The sequence below is a fragment of the Meriones unguiculatus genome, chromosome 6 (assembly GCF_030254825.1).
Source record: "Meriones unguiculatus strain TT.TT164.6M chromosome 6, Bangor_MerUng_6.1, whole genome shotgun sequence".
Lineage (NCBI taxonomy): Eukaryota > Metazoa > Chordata > Mammalia > Rodentia > Muridae > Meriones > Meriones unguiculatus.
The window spans coordinates 6,070,333-6,078,769 of NC_083354.1; the positions used below are offsets into that span (position 1 = coordinate 6,070,333).

Consider the following 8,437-nt stretch of genomic DNA (forward strand, 5'->3'; position numbering starts at 1 on the left):
ATGTCTCAGCTCCTGGGACCTAGTCAGTACCTCCAACCACAGGAGAAATCTTGCCTTTGGGGCACCCAGAATGCTCCCTCCTCCCAAAACCACTCATCTGCACACATCTGCACAGACACCGATTAAACACATTCCCAAGGACCCGCAAATGGTGGCTGCAGAAAATTCTAGAATCTCACTCCTACTTCTGTCCTCTTCCGCTTTTTTAAAGTGTCATCATAGTCTACCCTACCCCGTTATAATTCAAGTTACATAAACATAAAACATTTTCAATAACAACTGTAAAACACGTAATACTTGAGGTTCAAGGCTCAAAAGCTAACCTTCCAGACCTGGGTTGACTAAAATAAACAGGTGGTCAACAGGAAAGAAATCTTTTTTTTTTTTTTTTTTTTTTTTTTTTTTTTTCAGTGACCATCCCTTCTTGAATGTTCTGGATGTTGGCAGATCTCAGAAACTTGGGTGATTGTCTGGCTGGCTGGGAAGACAGGGTGCTATAAACTTAAAAATCTTGCAGTTTTTTTTTTTTTTTTTCCTTTTTAAGGCACAGTAGAACTTATGAGGTGATTCTGTAGGAGTTAGGCCTATAGCCATTTTCACTTAACCTTTATTTTGTTATTTTTTAAATTAATGAATTTATTTATTTATTACAATTTATTCACTTTGTACTCCAGCTGTAGCCCCTCCCTCATCTCATCCACCCTCCCTCTTCTTCCTCTATGCCCCTATTCTAGTCCGCTGATAGGGGAGGTCCTCCTCTCCTTCTATCTGATCCTAACCTATCAGGTCTCATCAAGGCTGGCTGCATTGTCTTCCACTGTGGATCTTAACCTATCAGGTCTCATCAAGGCTGCACATCGCCCGCCCCCCCCCCCCCCCCGAGGGAGGTGATCAAAGGGCCTACCACAGAGTTCATGTCAGAGACAACCCCTGCCCCCCTTACTTGGGAACCCACTTGGAAACTGAGCAGCCTATGGACTTCCTATGAGCAGGGGTCTAGGTCCTCTCCATGCATGGTCCTTGGTTGGAGTATTGGTCTCTGCAGGAATCCCTGGACCCAGATTTTTTTGTATTTTGTTATTTTTAATCTACTGATTTTCAGAAATATTTAGAGACTTGTGAAACCAGTGTAGTCTTTTGTTATTTTAGGAGCACTGAGTCAGGAATTCTAGTTTAAAGAGAACTGACTGCTTACAAAAAGTAGTCAAGGCAAAATGCAGTTTCTTCTTCAAAGGGAATGAGACTCTGTTTATTCTGAACAAAGTATGAGTGACTATGGCCCAGGAACATGGGCTCAGGTTTCCCTGAATGGTGAGTTTCACTGCGGAAGAAGTCATAAACATCAAACAAATAAGTACATCAATGGTCACACCAGCTTAGAAGGATAACAGCCAAATGCAGAAATTTCCTCCATAGCTTTCCAGTGGCCTAACATTCATTCCATCTCTCGACAATCACAACATTCTAATCAGTCAATTATTCTGCAGAACCTTCAGCACAGGCAAAGCTTTGTTAGGGGCCTTCCTTTCACCGTTGTAATTATAATGGGCATATTAATAGCTGTAGCTCTACTGGATCTTGACAGGAATTCATTTTATTGCTAAAAAGTCTTAGAGGGAAAGCAAAAGAAACGTGCTATGTCAACAGGTACCAGCTCCTCCGTATCTCCGATGTTCTGGGCCCAGTGTTACTCATTCTAATCTATACTAATCTCTTGTCCTTTAGTCCTCTATTGTTTGGGGAGGGGAGGGAATCTCATCTTTCTTATTTTATGTTTGCAGGGATTTATGAATAATGGTTGCCAAGAGATACTTATAAAATCCGCAGCTAAGGTTAAGCAAGTCATGCATGCATGGCCTCTGTTCTATGCGGTACCTAGCGATTCTTTGGTGAGAAAGGATGCACCCCAAGTGATTCTTAAGCATCCATATAAAAATGAATTATCACAGATTCTCTCCAAAAGCTGTTTCTATTGTCTTGTGTGAGAAGGTACCACCCTCATCATCCTTGGTAGCAGATATCTGCCTTCCCCTGGAAAAGCCTTCCCCTCCCAACCCACATCTCACTAACGCTACTTTGTGGCCGGAAGTTCCTAATGTGTGGCAAGTTAGTAATCACTTCAGATTCAAAATACTGGCTCAGGAAAAGGAACAGTAAAAGGAAACAATTCCATGTCTACAGTGCAAGGCAGGCATTGAAAAGGCAATTTATTTTTAAAGGCAGACTGAATGAGTTTCAAGATGAAGTAACGAGTGTTAAATTAGGCTTTTTATATCTTGAATAAAGGAAGTTTCATAGTGACCAAATACAATTTTGTTCAAATTTTCTTCCTTTATATTGGTATTTGTTTCAGAATAGCCAGTTATTTATCTTTTAGCTGGCTCCTGAAATTAAATAAATTGATTTTAAAAGAGAAGATTTTATTAATTTTTTTGAAATTAAAATACAATTATATTGTTTCTCCCTTCCCTATTCTCCCTCCAACGCCTCCCATGTGCATGCCCCTTGCTCTCTCTGTCTCTCAAATTCATGGCCTAAAACAGAAGGTTTTAATAAGATATTTCTGTTCCAGCATCTCTGCCCACAGTGTGTGTCTCGGTGGACTCCCAGGCCTACAGAGTGATTTGGGGTTTGTGAGTCTTTAGGACCAGGTGAAATGGCAGTCTTCAAAATAATGGGGTCAGCGAAAGGCCAAGTAGCTTTTCCTGATTCGGAACGTGGGCACCTTAACTTTGTGACGCTGCCTCCACGTTTTGCTGCTGAGTAGACACCTGAGTCTCTAGAACCAGATACGTCTTCAGCAGTAGAACTCCTTAGGCGTTCCGGCAGAGCTTCCCTCCTCATTCCTGGTCATCGGTGGGCACAGCAGCGAGGCTCATGTGCGCTCAGCATCTTCCAAGCTCTACGCTTTGGGTGTGTGATGACATCGCCACACTACCGCATGGGGACGCTGCTTTCCTTAGAAGTCATAGTAGTGAAAAAGGAGTGGGTTTAGCCTGGCTCAGGATAGAACATAAGGAATTGTCATTTGGAGAATTGTCGGAAAGGCAATAGAAATAGCTTTTGGGGAGAAACTGTGACAATTCATTTCTTTCACATTGATGCTCATGTGTCACTTGTGGTGCATTCTTTCTCATCGAGGAATCTCTAGGTACCAAATGAGACCGAGAGCTGCCTCTCTGAGAAAGCTGCCCCTCTCAAGGTCAACTGCCCAGCAAAACACAGCTTCCACCTCAAAGGGAGTGACTGAGGGTTTATTCTAAGCCAAACAGGAGCGTCCCTGTCCCGGGAGCATGGCTTCAGGCTACTGCAAATTCCATATTCCAACGCGGTAACAGTGTCACGACATCTTTCATAGTCACTAAACAAAACAAAGCCATAAATCAATGCACTGCTCAGACTGTGGTGAGAATGTCATGTAGTTGGTTAAAGCAAATCCGGAGAGTCTTCGCTACAGGTTTCAGATGGCATCTGATGACATTTTTAGCCTCTGGGTTGGTGGAAGCTAATGATCTATTAATAACATCCCAAAAGGTTGCGTGTTATAGTCCCCAAATGTTAGGTCAGCCATAGAGGCAGACAATAAATGGTCACTGCAGGACTGCAGATAACCCGTGATAACTTGGCTGCAGATCTGCAACTTTGCATCTCTCCACAATCTAATGAGTCAGCTTGCAGAATCCTCTTATCAAAAGTGAAGCTGTTTTTTTCTTTTTTTTCTTTTTTTCTGGGAATGACATTTCATAGTCACCCAAGCTATTAAATTAAATTAAAAAAACAAACAAACATAAAACATACACACACAAGGCAAGAACGCAGATTCAAGAATCTGCTGCAGCTAACACTGCCTCTGGCACTCAGAAAGCTAGCGAAGGAGGCTGGAACCTGCCTGCAGTTTAAACCTCACCCCTCGGACTGTGGCTTGCCAGCAGAAAAACAACCCAGTGAAGCAGGCTTCCTTATATCTGCCTTCCAGATTTCAAACAAATTCATCAAAATGACAGAATCAAAGTCTAACCAGTTCCAGCTGACTTTGAGAAAGACATATTTTTGTCTCCAGGCTTTTGTTGAAGAGGGCCCCTGGAGTGTAGGAGAATTCAGGCTAAGCTAGGAAAGCCACATGGGTTAGGGAGTGCCGTTTTGGTCCCCAAGCGTCCCCCAGTGTTTGATAGATGAGGAAACTGAGGCATGAAGTAACTAGTTATGGTCACAGCATGCCATCTGCCCCTGGGCCCTTCACCAGGAGGGTCAGATGCCTCACAGGAGTGCAGGGGCAGTCCAGTGTACCAGAGGCTGCATGAAAATTCCAGGAGGATTGTTTGCCAAGTGTGAAAATTTTCTGTGCCTGTCAGACAGTGAGTTGTTGTTGTTGATGATGGTGATGGTGATTTCCTAACAAGGCTTGGGATGTAGGTCAGTGCTAGAGTAGTTACCTAATATGAATACCACACTTCCAGAAGCAATGAGAGAAAAAAAAAAAAATCTACCTGCTAGGCCAAAGCTTGTGTTAGTAAGAGTCAAATGTTACAAACTCATTTTCTCATCTCCTGGACATCCTTTGGTTCAGTTTGTGTCTCGAGTTTTGCCAATGGCATTCAGAGACCGTGGCACACACTACCTAAAGGCCAAGCCTCTCCTGTGTTGACTGAACTATTCATTGGAGATTGTGTAGTCACTGTGTAGCAGAAGCCCTGAATTTTCCTGAGCAACTGCCAACCTCACTGGGCTATGATATGAAAGCAACTTGTTTTCACCTTTTCACCAACCTAAGGTAATATGGCCAGGGGCTATTTGGTCACAGCAGTTAGCTGACTGGGCTTGGGCTGTGGGTTTTCTCTAGGCTAAAGAGCTAGCCTGTGAGCAGAGGCAGGCCAAGAGGGTTTATAGGGAAGTGTGGAACAGGTGTTACTTTCAGAAGCCTCTATTCATGGCTTCTTACCCACCTTTGCATCAGCAGGAGTCCAGGTCTCAGAAGTTCACTGCACTTGCTGCTCCTTATGCTTCGCATCTCGGGTCAGGGCGGAAGAACTGAACATTGCATTAGAGAGAGAAAAAAACTAAAATGGAATAGAAGAACAGGGATTCTCCCATGACCCCTCGCTTTTAATCTCGTTTTGATGTCCCAACTACCAGGACCGAAGAAATGGCTTTGTGAATACAAGTGTTTGTCATGAAAGCATAACACCTGATGTTCAATATCCAGATAGCACCTAAAAAGCAAGATGCAATGGAACACACTTCTGCATTGATTTGCAAAGCTGAGACAGATCGCCTGGAAGCTCACAGCCAGCTAGTTTGGAGTATATAACACAGCAGTAGAAACCACAAGAGCGACTCTGCCATTCTTGTAGAAGGTAAGAACAAACTCCTGAACGTTATTCTCTGACCTCAGTACACACAACTCCCCAGACTCCCCAAACACAAAACAAATGACCAAATAGACAATATTAACCAAAATTTCCTCATCAGATAGAAGTTCCCGATGTATACACTGAAGTTGTATTGTTGGGATCTGCTCTTCTGCGCCTGGGGTGGAACCCAGCCCAGGAGGAAGAGGGGACCAGAGAACCCTAAAGACTTTGTCTTCTGGAATCTTTGGTGATCAAGGGACAGCGCTCAGAGATAAACTTCTCCCTTTTTGCACCGTGAACACATGATCCAGCTAATCCAGATTGTAGCTCCTTAAGAAGAAAGTGCTGGGGCTGGAGAGATGGCTCAGTGGTTAAGAGCACGGTCTGCTCTTCCAGAGGACCCACTTTGGTTCCCAGCGCCCATATTACCTGGCTTGAAGCCATGTTCCAGGGGCTCTGACTCCTTCTTCTGGACTCAGTGGACGACGCATACATCGGGTACAAATACAGACAAACAGACTTTATATAAACAAAGATTAATTTAGCTTTTTAAAATTGTATTTTGACTATGGGCGTTCTGCCTGCATGTGTGTCTGTGCACCACAAGGGTGTTTGGTGCCTTCAGAGGCCAGAAGAGGCTTCCAGATTCCTTGGAACTGGATTTACACATGGCTGTGAGATGCCAGGATGCTAGGAATCAAACCTGGGCCCTCGGGAAGTGTAGCCAGTGCTTTTAACCACTGAGCTATCTCACTAGACCCAAATAGAAGTCATTTTAAAACCTATAAAAAGAGGAGAGAGCTAAAGCTCCTTAAATTTACCATTCCTATGTGATAGTGAGTATCCTCATTGCAGATCATCCTCAGCCATTCATGAAACTGAATTTCCCTGGAAAGTTTTACCCCAGTTCTTTGGAAATTGGTCTTTGTTTTGTTGTGTGGTTGAAAACAATGACGCTAAGTGCGTGTTTCATTCTTGTGCAGTTTGAAAACTGGACACCCAACCTCAAATCTCATCTCAGGCCCCTCAATAGGCTCAACAGTAATGATAGCAAACTGTGTATCTATTTTATTATATCACAAGACCTTGTAGAAATGGGGTTTTTAACTTGAAGCAATATGAAGTAACTAAAATTATAAGTCTGTTTTTTATAAAAAATTATATCTTATGTATAAAAATCGGTTAACTCGGAGGGTAATTGAAGTTATTTTATGCTATTTGGAAATTCGGAGTAACAGACATTTTAATGTCTTTGATTATGTTAATTGAGATGGGTTAATCACCCTATAAGACTTTCATAAAGAGGAAAATTCTAAGAAATAGATTCATTGCTGGGAAGTTATAATGGCAACTTAACAATCTAGTCAATAAAGGAGGCAGGGCTCCCTGCAAGGCCAAGGGATCCTGAGGACTAGTCCCTTAACTAGCCTTACTAATAATGAAGAAAATGGCCATTTATGGCCACCTGCACGTCCTAAGTATCTATAGGAAAGTATAACCGAAGATTACAATGATTGGCATGTTTCTTTAACTGTCCAAAGGATTGCATTCCCTAGACATTAGGCTTACACCTTTGTGACATGTGAGTTAGAGAACCATTTCTCACTAATTTCATCTTGATAAGGAAAATGCTTCCAAGATTTAGGATATTAAGATCTTGGCTCCGTTTGACACTGTACCTCACACCTGCAGCTTCAACAGGAATCACTATTATTTTGGCTTAAAAAAAATCAAATGATGGTTAACTCTCTTCTCTCACTCTCCAAAAGTCTGGGAGTGACCTTATCCTGAGATTTTAAATACTGCAACAGCTATCAAAGTGCCTAAGTGCAGATTCTTGGTCCATCCTAGAACTCTTGAGTCCTGTCTTAGAAGACAGAGGAAAAGGCAAGGAGGAGTCCAAAAGGTGGGTTGTCTTATGAGCCCTTTAAAGGATTCTAATGCACTTTGATTTTGACATTTAAAAATATTCTGTTGTATCTTCTTGTTCTCTGCCTAGGACTTAGGACAGTAGTAACTCTTGCCTTTGCTTTACTTCTCCCTCACATCTCAATCTAGACACCAGCCAAGGGCCTCCATTTCTCCCTACACTTTGCTATTATACAAAAGGAACCACTGGTACACTTTCAGGGTCTCTAGATAGCTCCACTCTAGGGAGCTATTCACCTGCGGAGGCACTCAGCTCAAAGAAGCCAGGTTGGATAATACACCAATTCCCTTAATAGAAGTTAGTGTTACCTCTGCAAGGGATGGAGAAATAACAAGGATAGGGGATAGAAACTAGTTAGAAAGACTTGGGGAAGGCATCCAAAAAAATAAAAAAAAGTTTCAGGAATGTCCCTGGTTCTGGAACCAGAAATGTCAGAAGGGATTTCTGGCACTAAGCTGTGGCTGCTTGTCTCCCACTAAAGGATCATCCCTGGAAGCTGAGAATGAGGTTGCGAAGCTAAAACTCCAATCTAGATGTAGGCTTAGATTTTTCAAAAACCTACTTTATTTAGGGTTCTTCAATGCTTCTACCTCCCTTTTTAACCCACTGACCAGAGGTAGAGAAGAAAGAAGGTTGTTAAGAAAAGGGTGTTGTAGACCTTTTTAGAAGTAGTTCCTCGGGGTGAGTCCACTCTTCATTGTCCAGACACCAGCAGTCCAGTCCAAAAGCCAACACCAAACAGCAACACGAACCAGCACGATTCAGCAGAAAACAGCGAGACTCCACTGAATCGAACAAGTCAGCAAAAGCTGCAAGACTCATTTGGATTGCTCCAAGAAGTTCTCTGGACTGTTTCCCTCTGCGAAGTAAAGTGTCGAAGAACAAAGACCAGCAAAGCGCTCATCGATCCAAAAAAACATTGCCTCGCCTCAGAGTCCACCCACGGATGTTCTCAGTTGGCCGAAATCATGATCCCCGCAGGAGACAGCCCTAACAAAATATCCTATGACATAACTGAGGCTTCAAGGAAACCGGAAACTTCCACTTCATCCAGACCTTTAATCTGTCCTGGTGAATAGCTTTGGGGCTATGCCTCAGATTTTCATGACAAAAATAGATTGTATACACTCTCAAATTTCAGTCCATCTCCTAAATG

The 8,437-nt window shown here is 42.8% G+C and overlaps 1 long non-coding RNA gene across 2 annotated transcripts; it reads right to left on the reverse strand.

Annotated features, from left to right (window-relative positions):
• Window positions 1-1,275: 1,275 nt before the first annotated feature.
• On the reverse strand, window positions 1,276-8,175 carry LOC132654892 (uncharacterized). 2 transcript variants are annotated; one of them, XR_009592499.1, is made up of 3 exons: window positions 7,940-8,175; window positions 4,944-5,028; window positions 1,276-2,996 (listed from the first exon to the last, which is right to left on the reverse strand). It is a non-coding gene; the product is annotated as an uncharacterized LOC132654892 (long non-coding RNA). The 2 variants fall into 2 exon arrangements; XR_009592500.1 differs by lacking the exon at window positions 1,276-2,996 and adding an exon at window positions 3,628-3,756.
• Window positions 8,176-8,437: the final 262 nt, after the last annotated feature.